This window comes from Pleurodeles waltl, chromosome 2_1 (genome assembly GCF_031143425.1).
Source record: "Pleurodeles waltl isolate 20211129_DDA chromosome 2_1, aPleWal1.hap1.20221129, whole genome shotgun sequence".
Lineage (NCBI taxonomy): Eukaryota > Metazoa > Chordata > Amphibia > Caudata > Salamandridae > Pleurodeles > Pleurodeles waltl.
In genome coordinates this window covers 146,773,033-146,800,717 of record NC_090438.1, presented here as the reverse complement: position 1 = coordinate 146,800,717, position 27,685 = coordinate 146,773,033, and positions in this window count along the sequence as shown.

Below are 27,685 nucleotides of genomic sequence, written 5' to 3'. Positions count from 1 at the left end.
GGCAGCTGGACTGGGGCTGGCGGTGGCCTTCTGGGCAGCTGGGATGGGGCTGGCGGTTTCCTCCTGGGTAGATGGGATGGGGCTGGCGGGGCCCTCCTGGGCAGCTGGGATGGTGCTGGTGGTGGCCTCCTTGGCAGTTGGGATGGGGCTGGCGGGACCCTCCTGGGCAGCTGGGGCTGGCGGTGGCCTCCTGGGCAGCTAGGATGGGGCTGGCGGGGCCCTCCTGGGCAGCGGGGATATGGGGGTCTTCTCGCCGTGCTGCTCTTCCCAGATTTCCCGGGTTTCTTGTGGCCCTTTCCCACCTTGGGAGGTGTCACAGCTGAGTCCACACTCCCACCGGGACCCCTGGGAGCGGCTTTGGTAGCTGGAGTCTTCCCCCTCTCCCGCCGGGCACTGGCCAACTTCTGATGCTTCACGGGGGGACTGGCTACGCAGTGGCTCTGTGCCACACTGGCTGTCCTGGTGGCCGGTGCACTTCCACATATCTGTGACTACAGGCACCACTGGTCCCGGAGATGTTGTGGCTGAGGTGCTAGTTCGGGACCTATGAGATGGACGAGGTGGGGGAGGTGTGGGAAAAAGGTCAAGGCTGGACATGAAAAGTTTTTTGGACACATTGGGACGGGTAGCTGGAGAGGGTTTGGGAGTGGAGGAGGAGGTGGTGGTAGTAGGAGGTGTACGTTTGGTGACTTTGGGTGCATGTGCTGGAGGCTGTTGTGAGGTGGATGGCTTTTGGGTGGGTGTGTGGCTGCATTTGTGTATCTTGGAAGGGGGCATCACAGACACACTGAGAGAGGACACAGGGGACGTGTGAATGGTAGTGGGGGTGGTGACTGCACGTGAGCGGGGTGTGCTGGTGGGTGTGCTGGTGAGGGACGTAGTGGCTGAAGAGGTAGTGCATACAGGTGTGTGTGTAGACAAGACTGGGAGGGAGGAGGGAGACGACAAGGAGCGGGACACAGTGGAGGCAGTGGATGTTGGTGTGTCTGCAAGTGTGTGATGCTTGCGTGAGTGCCTGTGGGATGTGTGGTGCTTATGTTTGCCTGAGCTTCCCTTGTGTGGTGAGGTGTGTGCAGGCTGGTCTGATGGTGTGCTTGGGATAGGCAGAGGTACAGGGGATTGGGTCGGGGTGGAGGAAGTTGGAAGGGGGAGGCTAGAGACAGGGACAATGGCTGCCATCAGTGCTGAGGCCAGAGTTTGAAAGGCTCGGTGAAGGGCCGCCTGACCAGAATGAATGCCCTCCAGGAATGCATTCGTTTGTTGCAACTGCCTTTCTACACCCTGGATGGCATTCAAAATGGTAGACTGCCCAACAGTGAGTGACCTCAGGAGGTCAATGTCCTCCTCACTGAGGGCAGCAGGGGTGACTGGGACAGGGCCTGAGGTGCCTGGGGCGAAGGTGATGCTCACCCTCCTGGGTGAGCGGGCACGGGGCGAAGGCTGAGGGGCTGCTGGGAGGGCGGTGCTGGTAGCGGGGGTGGCGGCTGTACCTGTAGATGCGGGGGCACAGATGTTGCCGCCACCACAAGGGAGCTCCCATCAGAGGACGAGTCCGTGTCGCTGGTGTCAGCTCCTGTCCCCGCCGTGGAGCTCTCCACGCCCTCCGTCCCACTGGTGAATTCAGAGTCCGTAGTGTGGCCCTCCATGGCCATGTGGGATGCAGCTCCCTCATGCTCCGGTGCCACTGCTCCTATGCCTGATGATGCTAATGCACACAAGAACAGGGAAACCACAAAAAGGGGGGGGGACAGAATAAAGACATGTTGAGTGCATGGATTACCGCTACCATCGGTGGACAAGACAGACACAGAAGCCCCCTGCACTATGCCACGCACTTGGGCTCCACTGTTCAATTCCTGGGAAATGGCCTACAAGACTATGGACGACATCTGCACACATAGATGACACAGGGGCATGAATAGCTGTACTTGGAACTCTACAGAGGTGGGGTGGGGTTCCACAGGGCCATGCCTTACGGAGGGGCCTAGCCTACGGAACTCGCCCTGGCCTAGGGAAACCCACAGCCCTCCTCCTCCACCCAGACAACTCCACTGCACGCAAAGTCAGCTGAATGAGAGTGTACCCACCCCGTGTGTCTGCTGTGATGCCCTCACGCGCCCATCCAACTCCGGGTAGGCCACCACCAGGATCCTGAACATCAGGGGGGTCATGGTTCGACGGGCACCCCTCCCACGTTGGGAGGCCCTCCCCAGCTGAGCCTCCGCCGTCTTCTTGCTCCAGCAGCGAATGTCCTCCCATCTTTTCTGGCAGTGGGTGCTCCGTCTGTGGTAGACCCCCAGGGTCCGGACGTCCTTTGCAATGGCACGCCAAATATCTTTCTTCTGGTGGGCGCTGACCTACATGAAATGTACAGGGGAAGAAGAGAAGTCATTACCAACTGCACCGTCAAAGTGAGTGGCCCCCATCCCTACCCTTGCCATGTGGCACATGCACCCACCGTCTTTCATGCACGCAGAATTCTGCCCCCTTCCTTCTTACATCCAGCCCTCTCCACACAGGCATAGCCCATACAACATGCTCCCTGTGTACTTACCTGTTTATCTGGAGGACCGTAGAGTAGCATGTACTGGGGGAGGACCACATCAACGAGCTTCTCCAACTCCTCCGATGTGTAGGCAGGGGCCCTTTCCCCAGACGCACAAGCCATTGTCTCTTCCAGACTGAGGTCACAGCAGCACTTGCAGTGTAGGTCCTCTCCTGTCGAAGATCAGGTATCGAGTGATTCAACAGATAGAAAATGGCGGTCACGTTCGCGGCGGTCACGTTCGCGGCGGTCACGTCCGCGGCGGTGCGTACCATCACCACCGGCGTACATCGTCATTGGCTCCTTCGACCTATAGGGTCCAATGTTAACCAATGCAGCATTGCGCCGCGGTCTCCGACCGCCTACCGCGACGGTCTGCAACGTCAGCGCAGTTACCTCACATCCCATTGTCCCACTTTAGAGGTCAGGCAGGCGCCATTTCAGGGGCCCACATGGCCTAATTTCCAACTGCGCCACACATACCTAGACCTAGTCTCAACACACATACAGGCCACCTTTTGTGTATGATTGGTGTTCTGGGTAAACTGTGGGTACGTACCTCTGAGGTGTTTGACTCTGTGGTCGCTGTTGTCCTTCATAGGCACCGTCCGCTGGGACATGTGAGGAGATGGCGGCATACTCCAGTGTACCGACCGCTGGTGGACCTGTCGACAATGGTGGAAAGACATTTGATAATCACATACAGGTTTGACCGTGCCACAATCCAGGATCTGTGTACCCAGTTGGAGCCAGACCTGATGTCAGCAATCCGCCATTCCCACAGGAATCCCCCCTCAAGTGCAGGTGCTATCAGTGCTCCATTTCCTTGCAAGTGGGTCATTTCAAACAACTGTGGCCATGGCATCAGGGATGTCCCAGCCTATGTTTTCCAACGTATTGTCCAGAGTGTTGTCTGCCCTGCTGAAACACATGCGGAGCTACATCGTTTTCCCTCAGGTGGAGGATTTGCCTACAGTGAAAGGTGATTTCTATGCCCAGGGACATATCCCCAACATCATAGGTGCCATTGATGGGACCCATGTGTCTTTGGTCCCCCCCCACAGGAGTGAACAGGTGTACAGAAACCGGAAGAGTTATCATTTGATGAATGAACAGATGGTTTGTTTGGCAGACCAGTACATCTCCCATGTGAATGCCATGTTCCCTGGCTCAGTGCATGACGCCTACATCCTGCGGAATAGCAGCATCCCTTATGTGATGGGTCAACTCCAGAGGCACCGTGTGTGGCTATTAGGTGAGCCCCTGGAAGCAAGACAGTGGGAAGGGTTGTCTGGGGTTATCCGTACAGGTTAGTGTGTGTCTAACAGTTGTCCCTCGCCATTTGCAGGTGACTCTGGTTACCCCAACCTGTCATGGCTACTGACCCCAGTAAGGAATCCCAGGACCAGGGCAGAGGAACGCTACAATGAGGCCCATGGGCGAACTAGGAGGGTGATCGAGCGGACCTTCGGCCTCCTGAAGGCCAGGTTCAGGTGCCTCCACATGACAGGTGGATCCCTATTCTACTCACCAAAGAAGGTGTGCCAGATCATCGTGGCCTGCTGTATGCTTCACAACTTGGCTTTGCGACGACAGGTGCCTTTTCTGCAGGAGGATGGTCCAGATGGCGGTGTTGTGGCAGCTGTGGAGCAGGGGGACAGTGATGAGGATGAAGCAGAGGAATAAGACATGCAGAACAGGGACTCAGTGATCCAGAAATATATCCAGTGAAACACAGGTGAGAATACATTCCTGCTTACTACATGTACTTTTACACTACTGCCTCTCTACTGTCTGTCGTTTTCACCCAGTGTATGGTCACTGAGTTTTCACTTTCCCTTACGGTTTCACAGATGTGGGTCCCTACGTGTGTCATCTGCTTAGATTCCTCATGGACTAGAGCTGTTTGACATAGGTATGTTGACATTACTATTTCAAGAACATTTTGTCACTGTAACTGCAAATACACTATTTCGAAATCACAGACAGACTCCAGATCATTTTGTGCTTTAGGTGTGTTTATTTAAATGCAAAATATTGGAGGGGGAAGTTAAATGGTGAGGGGTGATGGCGGAGGAGTGTCCATTGCAGAGTCCAGTCTATTAGTCTCACAGGTGCATTGCCCATATGGGCATAGGAAGTGGAGCTGGGGCAGTTTAATTATGGAGAGGGTGACAAAGTGGGACAGTGGGATGACAATCAGGGTGGTCTCATTCCTTGGCGGGGGTCTTGGCAGCGTGCTCTGTCTTGTTCCTGGATCTCAGGGACCATTTGTGGGGTGGTTCTCCGTCTGCAGGGGGTGGGGTGCTGTTGTGGTGGTCCTGTGGCGGGGCGTCCTGTCCAGTAGCGCCGGCGGAGGTGGTGGGCAGTTAATCGTCCATGCTAGTGTCAGGGGCCCCTTGGAGTGCCATAGTGTCCCTCCTGGTGTTAAGTAGTTCCTTCAGCACCCCTACGATGGTGCCCAGGGTGGAGCTGATGGTTCTGAGTCCCTCCCTGAAGTCGATATACTGTTCCTCCTGCATGCGCTGGGTCTCCTGAAACTTGGCCAGAACCGTTGCCATCGTCTCCTGGGAGTGGTGGTATGCTCCCATGATGGAGGAGAGGGCCTTGTGGAGAGTGGGTTCCCTTGGCCTGTCCACCCCCTGTCGCACAGCAGCCCTCCCAGTTCCCCTGTGTTCCTGGGCCTCCGTCCCCTGGACCGTGTGCCCACTGCCACTGCCCCCAGGTCCCTGTTGTTGTTGGGGTGGTGGGTTATCCTGGGTTCCCTGTAGTGGTGGACACACAGCTGATTGACGTGTCCTGGGGACAGAGGTATGGGCCCGCTGGGTGGGTACTGTGCTGGTGTTTCCAGAGGGGGCAAGGTCTGTGGTGGCCTGTGACTGGGTGAGGGGAACCGACTGTCCCGAGGTCCCCGATGGTCCGGGCTGGTCATCTAGATCCAGTTGGACAGATGTGCTGTCATCACTGTGGGCCTCTTCTGTGGGTGGAGTGGACATGTCTGGACCCTCCTGTCTCACGACATTGGGTAGGGGTCCTGTAGGGGTGGAAAGGCATGATTATTGCATCTGTGTGTGGCATGGTGTGCAATGGGTGGGTGACCGTGTACCCCAGTGCTAGCATTCCTGTGTGGGAGCTTGTGTGATGATGGTTTAGGGGGGTGTATGGGTATGTGCAGTGGGCATGTTTTAGTGATGGGTGTCCATGCTTTGTTGCTGCATGCAGGGCTTGGTGTTGGGATGTGTGGTTTGTGATATTGGTACATTTGTGAGGAGTTGGAGTGATAGGGGGCGAGGGCGAGGGTGGGGGTATGTGATAGCATGCAGATAGAGTGGGGGATGTAATAGTTACCACCCATGTGTGGGGTGGTGCGTGTGGTGATAAGTGTGGTGATATGTAGTGGTGTGTTGTGTGAGGTGTGTGTAAGTTGTGTGGGGGATGGTGTTATGTGCCTGTGGATGCTGTTGTACTTGCTGGTGGTGTCTCTCTCTGTGCTTCGTTCTCAATTTTTGTCATAGGGATTTGTGGGTGATGTGGGTGTGTGTTTTATATTGTATTGGGTGTGTGGAAGTGGTGTGTGTATGTGTATCAGGTGTGTGTTTTTGGAATTGTTCAATGTGGCTGTGTTTTGTAAGAGTGTGTGTATTTTGAGCGCGGCTGTGTGTACCACCAATGGAATACCGCTGTTGAAAGACCGCTGCGTGGATTCGTGTGTCGTGATAGTGTGGGCGTATTTCTGTTGGCATGACGTGGAGGTTTTGTTATCGCCAGTTTATCACTGACCTTTGGTGTGGCGGACTTTTGTGGGTGTCTGAATTTTGGCGGGTTCCGAGATGTGGGTCATAATAGCTGTGGCGGAATTTCGCAGCCGCGGCGGTGTGTTGGCGGTCTTCTGCACGGCCAATGTTGTAATGACCACCTTTATTTTTTTTGCCCTGCTTATACATCCCCAAGGTCCAAATGGATTTGCAAGATCTGTCAGGAAATGGGGTTGAATAAAAGTGCTATAGCATTGAGGATTTCAAAAAGTCATGGGTCTAATGTGTTAATTCTTGCCGTTAGTAAGTTTTTAGTAGCAGCATGGAATATACGCAATGTTTATGTAAACAGGGAGTAATGTGGTTTGATATATGAGTCTTAAATGGGTAATTGAGTTTTAAAGTCTATTTACTATTTATTAATTTTAATCTAGGAATGTATATGTTTTACATGTTTATATGTTATGATAATATATTGTTGTGTTGCTTTGATGGCTTGTTGACCGAATAAAGCTTGTGTTGATGATGATGATTCATTATTTGTATTCATTATGCTCCACACAAATTTTTGGTTCTGCAGAAAAAGTTTCCAAATGGAGATAGATTCAACATAGTAGATATTTTTTGTAAGCAGCCTTGAGTTATTAGAGAGAATTGTGTCAGCATGATAAATTAAACTAAACATGGAAGAGTGAGTGCACCAAGTACTAACATAAGTACGGATGCTAGTTTTGCTTCAGAAGAAGGGCTATCTGTAATGGTGTCCCACCTCGACATCTAACTTATCCTACTCATTGCGGTCCGCATAGGGAGCCTAAAGGCCCCTATATCCCCAGCCAGCTTCCAGGATGCACGGGAAGCTAGCATTGCCCCAGCCCACAGGAAGCAGCTACATATGCTGCTCCCTCTGGGCAGATGAAATATTTTGATCTTTTCTATGCCTGCATCATTGCGGGTAGTAAAACAGATCATAAATATGCTGCCAGCCGGCATAAACCTTTTCAAGCTCCTGTCAACTGTGAGCAAATGTTGGGTTTGCTCTGATATGTTGGAAGTTTTGAAAATGCTCCTGCCATGTGGGAGCAAACTTCGGTTTCTCTGCTTGAGCCAGTGTGGGCAGGCAAACCACTTTGTCCCTAGGAGTGCCTTATTTGCTTAAAAATAAGTGCAAGGGTCCTAGTCAGGAGGTTAATACAGCTTGCACTACCCGTTGCCACTGCCAGATGTTCCAATAACAGAATGTACTCAACTAATGACCATCACACTGCTGCAAGAGTGAAAAATCAAATTGTTTGAGCCCCCAAAGCTACAAGAATGATTTGGGTGACATGTATTAGCTTTTTAATTATAAAATAAAATGTTCATCTTTAAATTACACAGGCAGCGGTACAATGTGGCAGTTGTCATAAGCCTTGGTGTTGACACTTAAGTGTGGTGCTGAGAACCGGAAACCACTGTCTCAATTAAAGCACTATTGAAGCAGTAAACTCCCTGGGACTCACAATGTGAGCTGGTCCCAGGGGAGGTGGACCTTGGGGCCATGAAAGGCTCAGTGTGGGGGAGCACATGACCCACCTTCCCTTTCACAAAGTTTAGCAGCCCCAGGGAGAGGGTCTCTGGGGCCTTTAGAGGTTTGGAGAGGGGGGCTCGTGCCCCCTTCAAAATATGTCGAGCCCTAGGGGATGGGGTCCCCAGGCCTGAAAGAGGCCTGGTGGTAGGGGGGTCTTAAAATTACATCAGGCAATAGGGGATGGGGTCCCTGTGGTAAAAAACGGCCTGGGGCAGGGGGCTGTATGTCCTGCTCCACCTACAAAAATACATCAGACCATGTGGGATGGGGTTACAAGGGCCGCAAATGGCCATTGTAGGGTGGCTTTTGGGGGCTTCCACCAAGGAAGCTGACATGCTGTGTGTTTTATATATAATTGGAATAAATAATATTGGTGAACTGAATAATGAATTCAGAATTAACATTGCCTTTCATATTGGGCTTTTTGTAAACATTTTTTAGGAGGCTGCCATAAGTTAATCAGGAATGTTATCATACCTTAACAGGTCTGCCATTATGTTAAATAAAGTATAGCTGTAGTTATAATAAGGATGATTATATGATGGAACCATGCATTCCATTGTAATGCATGCCGTTAGAACCCTGCCGTTACAACATGAATACCATTACCACGCATTACATTTACCACGCATGTTTTTACAGTGATTATGCCTTTACCGCGCATGCCTGTAAAAGCATAAATGGTAAAGGCATATGTGTGGTAAATATTTCACCAGTAGATATTACAAGTAAGTATAAACACTATGGCTCTCACCATGACTTTGGCGGGCTTCCCTGAAGACTGCCAAAGCTGCAGGTGCCAGAATTCTTCCACTCTCCATATCATAGGTACTGCCGGATTTCTGCCACACTTTGAGCGGAAATCCAGCAGTAGTCATGCTGGCGGGTGGAGGCACTCTGGCCAGTAGCAAACTGCCTTCCGTATTACATCCCTCCCCGCCAGTAGGACACTGTCCACATTATTATGGGCCATAATACAGTCTTGATGTGTCCTGCTGGCGGGGCACTGCCGGCAGTGGAAGCGTCCCATCCCGTTCTCTGCCGGACGACCTTCTCCCAGGAACAGGTAAGGTGATCGCCCCAAAGAGGAGGGGGGCGGGAGGGTGGGGGTATTGTATGTGCGTGTATCAGTGTGTGGTGTCTGCATGAATGAGCATATGCGAGTGTGAGTGTTGTGGGTGTGAGTATGCATGCTTCAATGCGTGTATGAATGTTGAAGTGAATGGATGTGTGGATGCGTGTGAGTGAATGCGTGTCTGAATATTGTTGAGAATGTGTGCTTGTATGCATGTGAGTGAATGTGTGTATGTGGGTGTAGGTGAATGGGTGTATGCGTGGTGCATGTGGGTGTCTGTGGGCATGTATGCAGGGAGGGTTGTGGGGGTCCTGTGGGTGAAGGGAGGTGAGGGTGAGGGGCGGGGGCGCTGTGTCTGAAGTGGAGTGTGGGCACTGTGGGTGAAGGGGGAGGGGAGGGGAGGGGTGGTCTGGTGCTTGCTCGGGGGAGTTGTCTACCATTGACAGGGATAATCATCTCCAACTTGGCGGTTCCGACCGCCATGGTGGTAAGAGTGGAAATGTGGCAGGTTGGCAGAGGCCTGTTGGCGGTGGGACCACAACATTTACCCTGGCGGTCAAAAAGATTGCCAGGGTCAAATGAGGCATATATATATATATATATATATATATAGAGAGAGAGAGAGAGAGAGATACATATGATACATATATATATCAAAACAAAACCTTTTCAGGGTTACAGTGATGCAGAAATTATGCACAACAGAAGAGAGAACTCTGGGTAGTACCCAAATTTAGGTGGAGAGGAGCTCCAGTACGGAACACTCTGCAAAACTCTAGATTTGCGCACCTCAAATGTCTGTTTTTCTATCAAAGTTTTAAAGTTTTTAAGCATAGGATTGGCACAGTGCCACCCACTCTGAGCTGTAAAAAGACAAAGCCTTTCACCACTTCAGGCACAATTTTACATCTTTGAACTGGTAAAATGTCATCAAAGATAACCTGGAATGAGCAAAAACAACCCCTGACACATGTTTCAATGTGATTACATCTCTTTGAGAGATTTAGCTTTGTCCAAACACAAGGGAGCTCCCAGTATAAGTCAAAACAAAACCCTTCCAGGGTTAGAGTAACTCATAAATTATACAAAACAGAAGAGAGAATTCTGGGTAGTTTCCAAATTTAGGTGGAGAAGAGGCTCCAGTAAGGAGCACCCTGCAACACCGGTGGCACTCTAGATTTTCTCACCTCAAATTTGTTTTTCTATAAAAGTTTTTGAGCATAGAATTGGCACTGTGCCATCCATGCTGAGCTAGAAAGTGACAAAGTATTTTGCCGATTTGGGCCATGGGGACTCCATCCCCCTTCTCCTGGCCATGATACTGGTTGCTCTGTGCACTCAGTGTGCATGATGAGGAAAGCAGGGAAGCCTCAAGGCCACTGCTGTCCCAGCCATCTGTCTGCCTCCTGCCAGAGCCAGCATTGCATTTGCAGACAGGGAGCTGCTAAACAAGCAGCTCCCTGTCTGCAAAAGCAAACATTTCCTCTGTTTCCCTGCGCACATCTCCGCAGGCTGGAAAACAGAGGAAACCTCCGCTTCCAGCAAGCAAGAGCTGTTTGACAGCTCTCACTTGCTGGGATTGGAGTGTTTGCTCTGACTTGGCAGGAGCTGCCAAAGCTCCCACCAAGTCAGAGCAATCAGCTATGTCCCTGTTGGCACCCCAGGATATAGCAGGAGTGGGCCCTGACAAGGCCATTTTTGCCTCCTTGAGGGGGTCCGCACTGCCCCACTTTTTCACTGAGGCACATGGTGGTGGTGGTCCCCATGGGCAAGGGTCTGCAACAGACCCCCTTCGTTCTTTTATTTACGCCCTGGGGAGGTGACGGTTCCTGGGGCTGCAAGGGATGGGGTTCCACAGGACCTCCCCCCTACTACATTTCACTAATTTTCCTCCAGGGATGCAGTGGTCCCCAGGGCTCGGTGCGCACCCTCCTTTATTTTTTCATGCCCCCGGGAGCTGCCCCACTCGAGGGCTTTATGAAAACAAGTGCGGAGACCTGAGTTATGTTTTGCCTCAATTTTGCACCACTGTCATGAATTCCCAGCAAAACTAAATAAAGGGTGTATTTTTGCCCTGGTGGGGTCCCTCTGGGATCCCAGCACCAGAGTTAAGGGGTCAGGGTATCCCTACTCTGGCCCCTTTAATTTTTTTTCCCTTTTTTTTACCGTCCCACCTGAAGCCGAGTTCCAAATCGCCTGCAAACACTCCCTGGTTGAAGTTTTGGCAGCCAATCAGAGCTCTGCAGATCTCTGCACAAGCTATTATAATTTGTGAAGTAATTGGGGAGGATCTGTGGCCCTAGATATACAAATCTGGATTTTCTTTAATTTCCCTTAAACCTCAAAATGGATTTACAATATATAACAAAAGTGTGATCTATGTGCCGAAAGCTACCTTTTTGCTAAATTCGGTGTAGTTCAGTCCAGCTTTTTGGGCTGTAGTCGTGTTCAAAACTTCTATAGGAATTAACATGGGAAATGCATGTTTTTTGCCCCCCATTTTTTGCAACCACCGCTTAACGAATCACCCCAAAACTTTTCTTACGCAAAAAGAATTACTGGCACATTTTTTGGGAAATTTTCATGAAGATTCGTCAAATGGCGCTAAAGATATTGGCATGTCAAAAAACGTGTTTTCTATGGAAACATGGTCCTAACTGTAAATACCTACTGGTAAATGCCACTAGGTTATATATAAATTTGTTGTAAAGACATGTGTGGCAAGAACTGGGGATCAACACTGCATTTTGGGACCATTACACTACTCTATACACGGATCCACCACCTCCTGGCCCCTCAAAGCTATCTGAGTTTCTCTGTCAAGCGGCTCTGCCTAGGGTGCCAGCACCTGCAAAGGAGGAGAATGCTTCCCCTATGACGGCGAATGAGATATGTAGAGCCATCCAGGAATTAGCCTGCAATAAAATACCAAGCTCTGATGGACTTCCGGTGGAATTTTATTCCACATATGTCCCGAAATTGGTGCCAAGGCTAGAGAAAATATGTGACTCGTCCCTCAAAATGGGCACACTACCCCTCTCAACTTGAGAAAATTTCGTGTCATCTCTGTTAAAACCAGATAAAACACCTACTGATTTGTCCTCGTACAGGCCACTAGCTTTACTTAGTAAAGAATATAACATTTTCAACAAAATCCTAGCCCGTAGATGGCTCCAGTTACTATTGCAATAGGTACACCTCCTTGAATTTAAGACGTCTGTTTCAAGTTATGGACGTAGCACAAGAACCACATCCATATGCCAGCTACATTTCCTTGGATAGCCAACCTTTGACACCCTGAGATGGTAAAAAATGCTTGCAGCTCTGGCTCGTTATAGGATGTCCTTGGCTTATATCCATTGGGTGAAAGTACTGTATTCATCACCTACAGCCAGTACCTGACCACATATCTCTGACCCCTACCAGGTGTCTTACGGCATTCAGGAGGTTTGCTCGCTTTCCCCACTCTTCTTCACACTGGCGATTGAGCTGATTTCCCTAGTGGGTTTTTCAAGTGGTGGGCTACAGTGGGATTGCAATAGATCATGCGGTGCATTCCGTGTCCCTATATGCCGATGATATGCTTCTGGATTTCTAAGATTTTCAAGAGGACAAAGCAGAGATAGCCCAGTTGCTCTTATTCGGTCGCTTGTCAGGACTGTGTATCAATGCAGACAAACTTTGTGCTTACGCCTTTACTGACAATTATATGGAACACACACTTTGATTCAGTGACACATAATTACAAACAGCAGAAATCACATTTCGCTTCCTTGGGATTCAGGTGTGTGATCAGGTTTCCTTTTGGGTTACACTACCCCTGCTGGTAGCGGGCCAACTGGCCCTAGCAAAAATGATGATGTTGCCAAACTTATCATACCAGTTTGTAAGTTTACTGGTGATAATACTGACACAGGTGTTTACATTGTTGAACACCATACTAACTAATCTCATCTGGAGAATGGGGCACTGGAGAGTCAGTCTACCTAAACTGCAGTAGCTGACAACCGGGTGCACCATGGGGACCCCAGACTTCAAAGCCTACTGCATAGCCAGTCAGCTACAGTGGATAGCTTATTGGCTGGCTGGGCATAACCTGTTTGAAATAGAATACACAGTGGACCAACTTAGCCAAGGGTGATTACAGAGGCTGCTTTGTCCTTTGTAACAACTCACTTTTGTTAAGCATAGCCCTAGCCTACTGGAGAATGACATTGAAATATTCCACTGCGCAGATGCCATACGCAGCAAATATCCCACTCTGTGGTTTACCCACCTCCTTGGGTGCACTGACAGCAAGCAGGCTGACTCCCTCAGAACAGGCAGGTGTAACTACCGTGGGGTCACTGTTCATAGATGGCATCCTAGTGCAACATACTGATTTTGTAAGGGCTCGTGGACTGCCAGAATCAGTATTTCTGACGCATGCTAGTGTTCTTCGCTACATTGGCTAACATGGGGCACTAGATGCCAAAGAACCCATCACCTATGCACTTTTCCTGGTACTACATGCAATGGGACATGGGAGGCACCTGATGACTCCATTTAATTCCCTGAAAGCCAAATGGGAGGCTGACCTGCCTAGGGAATTCACAGATAAGGAATGGGCTTGGATACTAGAATACCCCCAAAAAATCCCATGCAATTCAAGATTTAAATTTATGCAATTTTCAATATTAAATAGGGCTTTCCTAAACCCACACTGTATCCACAAAATGTTCCCTACAACCTCCTTGGAGTAACCATGCTGTCATGCTCTGATACACATACTTTGATGTGCCGTTCTTTGACGGGGCAGGGGTCAGATGGAGAGCCGGAGTGGATGGTGTTTATGATTTCGATGGTGTTGTTGTCATTGACGGAGGTCCAGGAGAGCAGGAGGTTGGTCAGAGGTGAATCTGTGGTGTTGGTGGTTGCCGGGGGGGGCCTGGGTGCTGAAGCTGTCGTGGATATCTGCAATCTTTCAACAGCACTAACAAACCTGACTGCCCTACACCAATGGACCATTTTAGAGCACTGCATACTGGGGTTATCTCCACGGCCTAAGAGCCTTATGGAGATCACATTTTACTGATATATTAGTGGCATACAAGTTAGCAGATGGTGACTTTCAAACCTTCATTTAAAATCTTAACATTGAAATTAACATGGGAACGTGAAAAGTATGCATTTCATTTATGGTGGTAAACGTGACTTTCATGTGTATATTCGACATCATGTTTCACATGAAATATATTGTGCATTTTTATTTGAGTTAATTATTAGTTAAAATTAATATGGAAAGTATTATCTTTAAGAAGAAACAGTAGAAAGTAAATATATTGGGGGTCATTCCAACCCTGGCGCTCGGTGTTAAAGCGGCGGCCAACCCGCCAACAGGCAGGCGGCCAAAAAAATGGAATTCCAACCCTGTGGGGAACCGCCAACACAGCCTGCCACTTTAACACTCCGACCGCCACGGCGGTACAGACAAGCAGCGCGGCGGTCACCGCCAACAGACAGGCGGCAGACAATGTACCGCCCACCCTATCACAACTCACCAATCCGCCACCTTTTCCGGGGCGGGAGCCCCGCCGATAAAAACACGGCGGAAACAGACTACGAACGGGAAAAAAACGCTCACCTATACACACTCCACGAGAAATCTGGACAGCATGGAACCAGAACTCCACATCCTCCCAGCCATTGTCTTCCTGCTCCTCTACCAGGAGCACGAACGCCGGCGCAGACGACAACGGTGAGTACTGCACCTACGACACAGGGGAGGGGGGAGGAGAAAAATTACGGGGACACACATACGCCACACACCCACACCCACCCTCACCCACTACAACACACATATCAATGCAGAGCAGCAAGTCAGAGTGACACCCCCCAAACCCCCCGGAAGAATGCAAAGACAAAATAAAATGATAATTAAAAAAGAAGTATATTATAGCATAATTGAAGTTAAGTGAAATATGAAATATATAAATAAAATATATTACATCATGAACAATATATACATAGGTCAAAAGTCCGGCCCATATTGGCTATCATCCATTGTTCGTGGGCCAATGGGCCTAAACACATGGGCAAAGCCCACACACGAGACCCGATTCCATTGGAGAGAACACTGCAGGGGCATCATATAGTAAAACTACAGGCACCTCAGGGGGAAGGGAAGGGGGGGCACCTCAGCCTGTTGAGTCCACGACGCCAGATCCACGAGGGGCCTCCATGCCCACTGTACCATCCTGGGGAGTGCAAAGCCACAGTCTCACAAGTCTCAACAGTGGGTGGGTTGCCCACTGTACCATCCTGGGGAGTTCAAAGCCACAGTCCATCAAGTGGAGTACAGACTCCACTGGTTCTGCAGGAGGCATGGTGCCCAGAATGCTTCGTGTAGCCCTGGCCGACACAGATCCGGCCCCGCCAATGAGCCAGCGGTGCTTGAGATGAAGGGCCCAGCGGAGCGGTGCTTGACAGGAAGGGCCCAGCGGAGCGGTGCTTGAGATGAAGGGCCCAGTGGAGCAGTTCAGAGACGGCGGTGCCCAGTGGAGTGGTGCTTGACAGGAAAGGCCCAGCGGAGCGGTGCTTGAGATGAAGGGCCCAGCGGAGCAGTTCAGAGACGGCGGTGCCCAGCGGAGCGGTGCTTGACAGGAAGGGCCCAGCGGAGCGGTACTTGACAGGAAGGGCCCAGCGGAGCGGTGCTTGACAGGAAGGGCCCAGCGGAGCGGTGCTTGAGATGAAGGGCCCAGCGGAGCAGTTCAGAGACGGCGGTGCCCAGCGGAGCGGTGCTTGACAGGAAGGGCCCAGCGGAGCGGTGCTTGAGATGAAGGGCCCAGCGGAGCAGTTTAGAGACGGCGGTGCCCAGCGGAGCGGTGCTTGACAGGAAGGGCCCAGTGGAGAGGTGCTTGAGATGAAGGGCCCAGCGGAGCGGTGCTTGACAGGAAGGGCCCAGCGGAGTGGTGCTTGACAGGAAGGGCCCAGCGGAGTGGTGCTTGACAGGAAGGGCCCAGCGGAGCGGTGAGATGAAGGGCCCAGCGGAGCGGTGCTTGAGATGAAGGGCCCAGCGGAGCGGTGCTTGATAGGAAGGGCGCAGCGGAGCGGTGCTTGACAGGAAGGGCCCAGCGGAGCAGTTCAGAGACGGCGGTGCCCAGCGGAGCGGTGCTTGACAGGAAGGGCCCAGCGGAGCGGTGCTTGACAGGAAGGGCCCAGCGGAGCTGTGCTTGTCACGGCGGGGCCCTGTTCAGCGGTGCTTGTCTTGAAGGGCCCTGTTCAGCGGTGCTTGTCACGGCGGGGCCCTGTTCAGCGGTGTTTGTCACGGCGGGGCCCTGTTCAGCGGTGTTTGTCACGGCGGGGCCCTGTTCAGCGGTGCTTGTCTTGAAGGGCCCTGTTCAGCGGTGCTTGTCAAGGCGGGGCCCTGTTCAGCGGTGCTTGACATGTGTTCCCAGGGAACCAGATCGGGCCAATATTTCCCGCTCAGTCGCCATCCGACCTTTCGCTTGCGGGGCCCTCCTGTGCTGGAGTCCTGGGCCCGTGGGTGTCCTCCTTCACACCCGAAATGGGGCTGGTGGGGCCCTCCTGGGCAGCTCGCCTGCTGCCGGACTTGTCCGCCCTGCTGCCCTTGACCTCCTTCGCTGATTCTCTGGGGCCTTTGCCTCCCTTTGTGGATGTGCCAGGTGACGGTGCCAGGGTAGTGCCTTTGGGGGCTGCAGTCTCTGGCCTCTCGCGCCGGCCCTACCCTTTCTTAGTTTTTTTCCCAGGGGGTGGGCTGGCTGTCCCCTTGCTGCTGGCCGATGTTGCTGCCCTAGAAGCTGGTGGACTCCAATAGCCCTGGACTATGGTCCTTGTAGGTGCAGGGCTTGTGGTGGCTGAGGTGCTGTTTGGACTCTTACGAGATGGAGGGGGTGGGTCAGGTGATGCAAAGAGGTTAATTTTGGAGAGGAAAAACTTTTTAGGAGCAGTGGGAAGGGTAGGTGCAGTGGGTATGGGAGTGGAGGAAGAGGATGTGGTTGTAGGAGAGTCAAGTGTGATGTCTTTGGGTGCAGGTGCTTGTGACGGAGGCTGTCGTGAGGTGGATGGCTGTTGTGTGGGTGGCTGCCTGCGTTTGTGTGGTTTGGAAGAGGGGGTGACAGACACACTGGGAGAGGACACAGGGGACGTGTAAATGGCAGTGGGGGTGGTGACTGCACGTGTGCGGAGTGTTCTGGTGGGTGTGCTCGTGATGGACGCATGGTGGTGTGCATGCAGGTGTGAGTGGAGACGTCACAGGGAGGGAGGAGGGAGACGAGGAGGAGGGGGACACAGAGGAGGCAGTGGCTGTTGGCATGTCTGCATGTGGATGTTGCATGTGTGAATGCTTGTGTGATCTGTGGTGCTATTGTCTGGATGAGCTGCCCTTGTGTGTTTATGTGTGTGCAGTCTGGTCTGTAGGTGTGGCTGGGATAGGCAGAGGAACAGGGGAGTGAGACTGGGATGAGGAAATTGGAGGGGGGAGGCAGGAGACAGGGACAATGGCTGCTGTCAGTGCTGAGGCCAGAGCGTTGAACGATCGTTGATGGGCAGCCTGACCCGAATGAATGCCCTCCAGGTATGCATTGCACCTCCCTTTCTACACCCTAGATGGCATTCAAAAGGGTAGACTGCCCAACAATGAGCGTCTGGAGGAGGTCAATGATCTCCTCACTGAGGGCAGCAGGGGTAACTGGGGCAGGGCCTGAGGTGCCTGGGGCGAAGGAGATGCCCGCCTTTCTGGCCGAGCGGGCACGGGGTGAAAGCTGAGGGGCTGCTTGGAGGGCGGAGCTGGTGCGCTGGGTGGCGGCTGTACCTGTTGTAGCGGTGGGCACGGATGTTGCCACCACCACAAGGGAGATCCCTTCCGGGGACGTGTCTGTGTCGCTGACGTCTCCACGGGTCCCTGTTGTGGAGCTCCCCTCGCCCTCTGTCTCACTGGTGATCTCGGAGTCGGTTGCATGGCACTCCGGGGCCATGTGAGATGCAGCTCCCTCGTGCTCCGATGCCACTTCTCCTCCACCTGATGATGCTAATGCACACATGAACAGGAAGACCAAAAAAAAGGGGGGGGAGAAAAAATGACATGTTGAGTGCATGCATTGGTGACACCGTTGGCGGAGAGGACAGACACAGAAGCCCCCTGCACTACGCCGCGCACTCGGTGTACACTACTCAATTTTTGTGACTTGGCCTACAAGCCTATGGACGACAACTGCACACATAGGTGACCCAGGGCCATGGATAGCTGTACTTAGCACCCTACAGAGGTGGGGGGCGGGGGCACAGGTCCATGCCTTACGGAGGGGCCTAGCCTACAGAATTTTCCCTGGCCTAGAGATACCCACAGCCCTCCTCCCCCACCCAGACACCTCCACTGTGCGCTAATATAGCAGAATGTGCTTGTACTCACCCCCTTGTGTCTGCTGTGATGTCCTCACGTGCCCATCCAAATCGGGGTATGCCACCGCCAGGATCCGGGACATCAGGGGGGTCAATTGCCGTGTGCCTAGGTTGGAAGGCCATCCCCAGCAGAGCCTCCGCGGTCTTTCTGCTCCCGCGGCGGATGTCCTCCCACCTCTTTTGGCAGTGGGTGCCCCGTCTGTTGTGGACCCCCAGGGTCCGGACGTCCTTGGCGATGGCACGCCAAATGTCGATCTTCTGATGGGCGCTGACCTATGTGACATGGACAGGGTGGGAAAATAAATATCATCATTTTCTGCATGGTCGATGTGAGTGGCCCCCCCTCCCCAACCTTGCCATATGGCACATGCTCTCATCTGTTGTGCGATGCATGCCTCATTCGCTCCCTTCCCCACCATCTTTCATCCACCCCACACAACACAGGCATTGCCCACAAAGCATGGTCCCAGTGTACTTACCTGTGGGTCTGGAGGACCGTGGAGTAGCGCATACTGGGGGAGGACCCCATCAACAAGTTTCTCCAATTCCTCAGATGTGAAGGCAGGGGCCCTTTCCCCAGTCGCAGCAGCCATTGTCTCTTCCAGACCGAGGTCACAGCAGCACTTGCAGTATAGGTCCTCTCCTGTGGATGATCAGGTCTCGAGTGATTAAGCAGATAGAAAATGGCGGTCACGCCCGCGGCGGTGTGTACCGCGGCGGTGCGTACCGCGACTGCCGGCGCACATCGTCATTGGCTCCTGAGACCCATAGGGTTCAATGTCAACCAATACTGCTTTGCACCGCGGTCTTCGACCGCCTACCGCCACGGTGTGCCACGCCAGCGCAGTGACCTCACATCCCATTGTCACACTTCACAGGTCAGGCAGCCGCCATTTCAAGGGCCCACATGGCTTAATTTCTACTGCGTCACACAGGCCTAGGCCTTGCATTGGCACTCATACAAGCCATTCAATGCATAGCGAATCGTGTTCTGTGCAAGCTGTGGTTACGTACCTGTGGGTTGCTTGACTCTGTGCTCCATGATGTCCTTCCTAGGCACCGTCCGCTGGGACTTGCGAGGAGATAGAGGAATGTTCCCGTGTGCAGACCGCTGGTGGACCTGTCGACAATGGAAGAAAGACATGTCATTGTCATACTGACATACAGACTTGACCGAGCCACTATACAGGAACTGTGTGCCCAGCTGGAGCCAGACCTGATGTCCCCCATCCGCCAACCCACAGGGATTCCCCCTCTGGTGCAGGTTCTGTCAGTACTCCATTTTTTGGCAAGTGGATCATTCCAAACAACAGTGGCCATATCATCAGGGATGTCTCAGCCGATGTTTTCTAAGGTTTTGTCCAGAGTGTTGTCTGCCCTGATGAAATACATGCGGAGCTACATTGTTTTCCCTGAGGTGGGTGATTTGGCTACCGTGAAGGGTGATTTCTATGCCCTTGGCCATATCCCCAACATCATTGGTGCCATTGATGGGACCCATGTGGCTTTGGTTCCCCCCAGTGACAGTGAGCAGGTGTACAGGAACAGAAAAAGTTATCATTCTATGAATGTCCAGGTGGTCTGTTTGGCTGACCAGTACATCTCCCATGTAAATGCCAAGTTCCCTGGGTCAGTGCATGACGCGTACATCATGCAAAATAGCAGCATCCCTTATGTGATGGAACAGCTACAGAGACACCGTGTGGGGCTAATTGGTGACTCTGGTTACCCCAACCTGTCGTGGCTACTGACCCCAGTGAGGAATCCCAGGACAAGGGCAGAGGAATGGTACAATGAGGCCCATGGGCGTACTAGGAGGGTGATAGAGCGGACCTTCGGCCTCCTGAAGTCCAGGTTTAGGTGCCTGCATATGACTGGTGGATCCCTAATGTACTCACCAAAGAAGGTGTGCCATATCATCGTGGCCTGCTGTATGCTTCACAACCTGGCTTTGCGACGCCAGGTGCCTTTCCTGCAGGAGGATGGTCCAGATGGTGGTGTTGTAGCAGCTGTGGAGCCTGTGGAGAGTGAAGAGGAGGAAGACGACGGGACGACACAGACAACAGGGACACAGTGATACAACAGTATTTTCAGTAGCACACAGGTACGAATCAACCCCGCCATTTTACATTTACTTAAAGTCTCCTGCCTCTCTACTGTCTGTGTTTCCCCCCAGTTCCTGTTAACTGAGTTGTGACTTTCCCTTCCGTTTTCAGAGCTGTGGGCCCACTACGTGACCTCTGCTTTGTTTGCCCATGGACTACAGCTGTGTGACAGTGGTATGTTGTCATCACAATGTAACTGAACATTTTGGCACCGTTATGTCTAATACATTTGTTCAAAATACAAGCAGACTCCAGATTTTTTAAGTGCAATGAGTGATTTTATTAAAGTGCTAAATTTAGGGACATGATTGTAAAACGGTGATGGGTGATGATGGAGTAATGTCCATTGTAGAGTCCAGTTTTCAATCTCACAGGTGCATTGTCCATATGCCTGTGGAAGGAAGGAGCAGGGGCAGTTTAAGTTTGGACAGGGTGACAATGTGGGACAGTGGGATGACATCAGGGGGTATCGTTTGCTGGCGGGGGTCTTGGCATCCTATTCTGTCTTCTTCTGAGATCTCAGGTACCGCTTGCAGGGTGGTTCTTCTTCTGCAGGAGGTGGGGTTCTGGTGGCCTGTCGTTGTGTGGGGGCCTCCTGTCCACTAGCGCCGGCGGAGGTGGTAGCCTGGTCCGGGTCCATGCTAGTGACAGGGGCCCTTTGTGGTGCCACATGGTCCCGCAATGTGGTGACTATCTGGTTAAGGGCCACGACGATGGTCCCCATTGCGGAACTAATGTTTCTCAGTTCCTCTCTGAACCCCATGTACTGTTCCTCCTGCAGTACCTGGATCTCCTGGAACCTGGCCAGTACCGTAGCCATCGTCTCCTGGGAGAGGTGGTATGCTCCCATGATGGAGGAGAGGGCCTCTTGGAGAGTCGGTTCCCTGGGCCTGTCCCCCCCCCTGTCGCACAGCAGCCCTCCCAGTTCCCCTGTTTCCCTGGGCCTCTGTCCCCTGGACCGTGTGCCCACTACCACTGCCCCCAGGTCCCTGTTGTTGTTGGGATGGTGGGTCAACCTGGGTGCCCTGTAGTGGTGGATACACCGCTGATTGACGTATCCTGGAGACAGAGGCATGGGCCCGCTGGGTGGGAGCTGTGCTGGTGTTCCCAGAGGGGGTTAGGTCTGCTGTAGCTGTCTGTGGGGAACCGACTGTCCTGAGGTCCCCGATGGGCCGGGCTGGTCATCTGGGTCCAGGGAGACAGAGCTGCTGTCATCACTGGGGGCCTCTTCTGGGGGTGGGATGGACATCTCTGGACCCTCCTGGGCGGTGTGGTGGCGTTCGGGTCCTGCAGGGGTATAAGAGTATGGTTATTGCTTCTGTGTGTGCCATTTCGTGAAATGGGTGGGTGGCCGTGTACCCCAGTGCTGGCATTCCCTTGTGGGGGCTGTTGTGACGGTGGCTTGTGGGGGAGATGGGTATGTGCAGTGGGCATGCTTTGGTGATAGGTGTCCATGCTTTGTGGACGCATGCAGGGCTAGGTTTTGGGATGGGTGGGTTGTGATGGTGAGCCATTTGCAAGGAGTTGGTGTGATGGGGATGGGGGTGAGGGTGGGGGTATGATTTGGCATGCAGGTGGGGTGGGGGGAATGAAGTAGTGAAGATTTGACTTACCAGAGTCCATTCCTCCGCCTACTCATGCGAGTCCCTCAGGATGCAGGATGTGCAAGACTTCCTCCTCCCATGCTGTGAATTCTGGGGGAGTAGGTGGGGGTCCGCCGCCAGTCTTCTGCACCGCGATGTTGTGCCTTGATACCATGGAACGCACCATCCCCCGTAGGTCGTTCCACCGCTTCCTGATGTCGTCCCGATTTCGTGAATGCTGTCCCACAGCGTTGACCCTGTCGACTATTGTTTGCCATAGCTCCATCTTCCTGGCAATGGTGGTGTGATGCACCTGTGTCCCGAAGAGCTGGGGCTCTACCCGAACTATTTCCTCCACCATGACCCTGAGTTCTGCGTCAGAGAACCTGGGGTGTCTTTGGGGTGCCATGGGGTGGTGTGGATGAGGTGAGGGGTGGTGTATGTGTTGTAGAGTGTGGTGAGTGTGTTGGTGTGTGGTGTTTTGTGCGTGGAGATTGTGTGGGTGATGTTGTGATTTGCCTCTGTGTGATGGTCTACTCTATTCTGTGCTGTCTCTCTCTGTCCTTCAGTCGCAATTGTGGTCGTAAGGGTTTGTGGGTGATGTGGGTGTGTGTTTTATATTGTGTTGGGTGTGTGTGAGTGGTGTGTGTATGTGTCTCAGGTGTGTGTATTTTGAATTGTCCAATGTGGCTGTGTTTTGTAGAGGTGTGTGTATTTTGACCGCGGCGGTGTGTACCGCCAATGGAATACCGCGGTTGAAAGACCGCTGCGGGGATTTGTGGGTCAGAATGGCATGGGCGTATTTCTGTTGGCGTGACGGTGGAGGTTTGGTCATCGCCAGTTTTTCGCTGGCCGTTGGTGTGGCGAAATTTTGTGGATGTCGGGTTTTTGGCGGTTTGCCAGTTGCGGGTCAGAATGACCGTGGCGGTTTTCCGCGACCGCGGCGGTGTTATGGCGGTCTTCTGACCGGCGGCAAGCACCTTTTACCGCTGAGGTCAGAATGACCCCCATTATGTTTATTAAATGAATATGAATTAATCATACTTATCTTGAGTTAAGTGATTTATTAATGTGAGTTACATGTATGCAGAAAAATAAATGCACATTTAAATTCTGTTCTAATATGTTGTAAATAATCTTTGCATAAAGAAATTTGCGTAATACATATGATTAAATTGGAAGGTGCGCAATAGGGTTTATGTGTATTGATTGTTTTAATGGATATTTAGGCTTTCCTAGCTTGACCAGGCCTAAGAGACTCATTCTGGCAGTGGTAGAGGAAAATTACTCGTTTATTCTGTTCCCTCTGACCTAACTTTTCCATAGGCTGCTGCTGTGATGTTGAATGTTCTATTGTATTTAAGCCAAAAAACATGTTTCAATGATATTTATGTAACAATATTTGTTCTAGCTATCAAACAAGACAGAAAACTTATAATTCTCATGTGAGAAATGCTTAGCTCATTTTGTGTTTTGTGAGAAAGAATTCTGAAGTAACAACAACTAGAAAATGTATTATTTTGTCAGAACTGCATGAAATCATTGAAATAACAATGCGCTTTTTCTGAAGAAAATCTGGAATAGTTGCAAACTTGAGGGTGCCAGTGACAACCACTGGATGCCGAATCTTATGTGTAAGATGAGCCTTCCTGAAGGACTAATCAGTTTTGAAACTTTAGGTCGGTCTTCTCCTGTCTGTCAGTATGTGCTGATGTCCGGCGAAGGCTGCTGCTGTCATTTTCACCTCCTGCCCTTCTCAAAGTCTTCTGCCATAGTTAATCTTTATATTATGAGTTTCTTCCAGTCTTAATTGCCCCATTTGTTTATGCTTTTCAGTACTAATATGCCCAATTACTTTGGAATTGTTGACTTGCCCTATGTGCAGCCCGTGTTCTCCACTATCCTAATGCTGCTGTCTTTTGATGTCGGGAGAAGGTGAACATTCTATCTGATGAAATATTCCTGTCTGCTGTCCCATGAGGAGACGCATAATTAAATGTTGTTTCTTATTTCTTTACATCTTAGATAGTTACACCAGCATATTTTTACAGTGAGTTGCTATTGTAAGAGGATCTTTCCAAATTATTTTTGTCTTTCTTTTGCTCGCATGTGTTGGCCCATTCCCACACATATAAGTCCCAATTTGTGCTAGAGATAAGGATGGCCCAGCTCTGCAATTGACTGTTAAAATTGTGTTTTGATGATTTACTGACGTCATCATCACCTGCTTTGAAATCTGATATTAATGTGCATATTGTGGTTTTGCTGATCTATGTAATTCTTTTGGAATGTTTAACAGTATTGATGCTTAGAAACCTAAATGCCAGCCATTGTTTTTCATGTATGTTTATAACTTACTTTTGCACACCATATATGTGACATTGATTTTGGGATAGAAAGAAGCTTTGAAACGTATTCAGTTTGGAATTCGATTTAGTGCTAAATTGTTTGTGGTGTCCAGAATTGTCTAAGGTTTTATGTCGTTGATTTGTGGTTGAATGAATCTGACTACTACACTCTTTGCCAAGTCCAGAGATCTAATTGACTTCTAGTGTTGCAAGTAGTGATGATGTCTCACTAGAGTGCTTGCGGTTTCTGAACCCAGGATGGAAAGAAGATCTCTGTGAGTGCCTCAGCAAGCCCTAAAGTGACCTAACAATTTACAGGCCTGCCTCTGCTGTTGGCCAAAAGACTGATTATGAAACAACAGGACTCTCCACAAGCTCCTAGGCTAGATACTTGGTCGGAAGAGGTTTTACACTGGTGGTTGGCAGAAAGTGAGGCTCTGACGAGGGAAGAATATAGAGGACTGTTTAGAAAAACATATCATTAGATTGGGGCATGTTAATCGGGGGGAACCAGGCTCAAAATTCTGAGCCCTCAAGGGTAAGATGTCCAGCCGTTACTCTGATCACCATAGTTTAGTTTAGTTTAGTTTAGCAGATTTATAAAGTACATGACTACCCAGAGGCATCCCAGTGCTACAAGAAGGATGGGAGAACCAAAAAAAGTAATGTAACTATGCTGAGAAAAGAAGAGTCTTCAGTTTTCTACGGAAGGAAAGTTCGGAACTATCCTGTTGGAGTGCCGGGGGAAGGGAGTTCCATATATTAGCTGCTCTAAAAGCAAAGGATCTGCCTCCCCATCTAGCTTTCCTAATAGGACAGGTATTAATTCAGGCCACCAAAGAAGGTCTAATAGATCTTCGGGGAGTATAGGGAGTAATAATGTTTCTAATGAAGGAAGGACTCTTAGCATGAAGAGCTCTGTGCACGATACGCATACCTTTAAAATTGATCCTTTGCTGGATGGGAAGCCAGTGGAGGGAGGCTAAGGCTGGTTTGGCAGAAAGATGTCTGGGAATGTTCATAAGAAAGTGGGCTGCAGAATCTTGAACTACCTGTTGTCTCTTTAATACAAAGGTAGGAGAGTTTAAAAACAGAACATTCCCATAGTCTAAGCGGGATAATATGAGGGCCTGAGTGATGAGTCTTCTGGCAAGAAAAGGTAGACATTTAAAGATTTTCCTGAGGATTTTTAGAAAATTGAAGCAAGTGGCCGCAGGTTTTGTGGCATGATATTCCATTGTAAGGCGAGAGTCTAGCCAGACAGCTAAGCTTTTTATTGTTTCCTTTGGAGGAAGGAGATCATTCAGTCTTTCTGGGATAGAGATAGGGGACTTAAGTAGGGAAAAATTAGCGACCAACATCTCCTCAGTTTTTTCATCATTCAGTTTAAACTTACTGTCTGTCATCCATCTAGCAATCTCTGAGAGGCAGGAAGATGGAGTTGCCTGGTCAGAGTTTACTTTGGGGGAAAAGGAGTAAACTAGCTGGGTGTCGTCAGCGTATGATATTACAGATAAACTGGATTCTACCATCTTAGTCAGAGGACACATGTAGATGTTAAAAAAAGTAGGGCTCAGGGAAGAGACGTGAGGAACCCCACAGTAAAGAGGAAAAATATTGGAAAAGAAGGACCTCTCCAGGACTTGGAAGGACCACAAGATTGCAGATATCCACAACATCTTCAGGACCCAGACCCCCCGGCAACTACCAACACCACAGATTCACCTCTTACCAACCTACTGCTCTCCTGGACTACCATCAACGACAACAACACCATCAAAATCATGAACACCATCCACTCCGGCTCTCCAGCTGAACCCTGCCCTCACCACATCCTCAACAAAGCAAGCTCCATCATCACACCCCAACGACAGAAGATCATCAATAGCTCCTTCGAGTCCGCCACCTTCCCGGAGAGCTGGAAAGATGCCGTGATCAACTCCCTCCTCAAAAAACACAAGGCGGACCCAAAGGACCTCAAGAACTTCTGGCCTACCTCCCTGCTCCCCTTCCTGGCAAAAGTCATCGAGAAGGCTGTCAACAGTTGTGAGAAACTGGGGCTGATTGCAGAGGCCCCCTAACTTTTTGCCCCCATTTTCCACTTTATGCTGGTGTTTTCCTGACTCTGATGGTGCCCTGGGTACTGCTAACCAGTCCCAGGGCCTGTGCTCTGTGTAAAATGGATATGCAAATTAGGCTAATTATAATTGGCTAAGTTAACCTACCTATAAGTCCCTAGTATATGGTAGGGCATGTAGGTTTAGGGACCACAGCATAGGTGGTGCACACCTAGGTGCATTGCTGAGGTGCCCAGTGTCATTTTAAAAGCAAGCCTGCCTTGCTGGCTGCTTTTAAATTAAAGTTATATGCAAATTCGACTTTGGAATTAAAGGTACTTCCAAAGTCTTAAACTACCTTATTTTTACATATAAGTCACCCCTAAGGTGTGCCCTATGTGCCCCTAGGGCTGGGTGCCATGTAACTATAAGCAGGGACTTTATAAAAATAGATTTATAAGCCCTGGTGAGGTAAAAACAGCCAAATTAGTTTTTCCCTCATTGAAGTAAATGGCCTTCATAGGCTAGAATGGGCAGACTTTATTTTAAATTTTAAAGTCTCCTTAAATGTTACATACCAAGAATTTGGTATCAAATTGATTGTTATAATAAATCCCACAACTTCCAGTTGTTGGATTTAATATAACTAGTGCAGGTAAAAAGTTTAGACTTTACCTAAAAAGTTGCCAATTTCAGCTCTGCATTGTTTTTGCTGCTGTGCTCTGATTGGCCAGCCTGCAGCAGCTTCTGCCAGGCTACTTTAATGAGGTGTGAAGTGGCCTGACTTCACACAAAGGAATGTGCTTGGGGGAGAGAATCTCCCCTCAGCAGATGGTGAGGCAGGAAGGGGGAGGGCTGCCAAACTGGTCTTCAAAGGCAGAGAAGGACATCTGGAGCACCCAGCAACACCCCCACATCCTGCAACCCCAGACAGCTAGGGGCCCCCTTGATTAGATTAGGAGAGGGCAGGAGAGGGGTGTGTTTATGATTTTTAGCCACACCAGTGGGTGGGCTCAGCCAGATCTCTCCTCTAAAAATCAGATTCATCCATTTTGGATTTTTAGAGACTGTTGCCTTCTGGGATGGATTTTTGTCACACTTCCCAGGAAGTGGTCATCACAGGGGGACGACCCTGTCCCTGATTGGAGGACCAGGGCCCCCCTGCTTTTCACCCAGGAGCAAGGATAAAACTGGCAGACCTGCACCCACGCCTCAGATCCCCACCAAATTTCAAGAAGAAAGAACTAC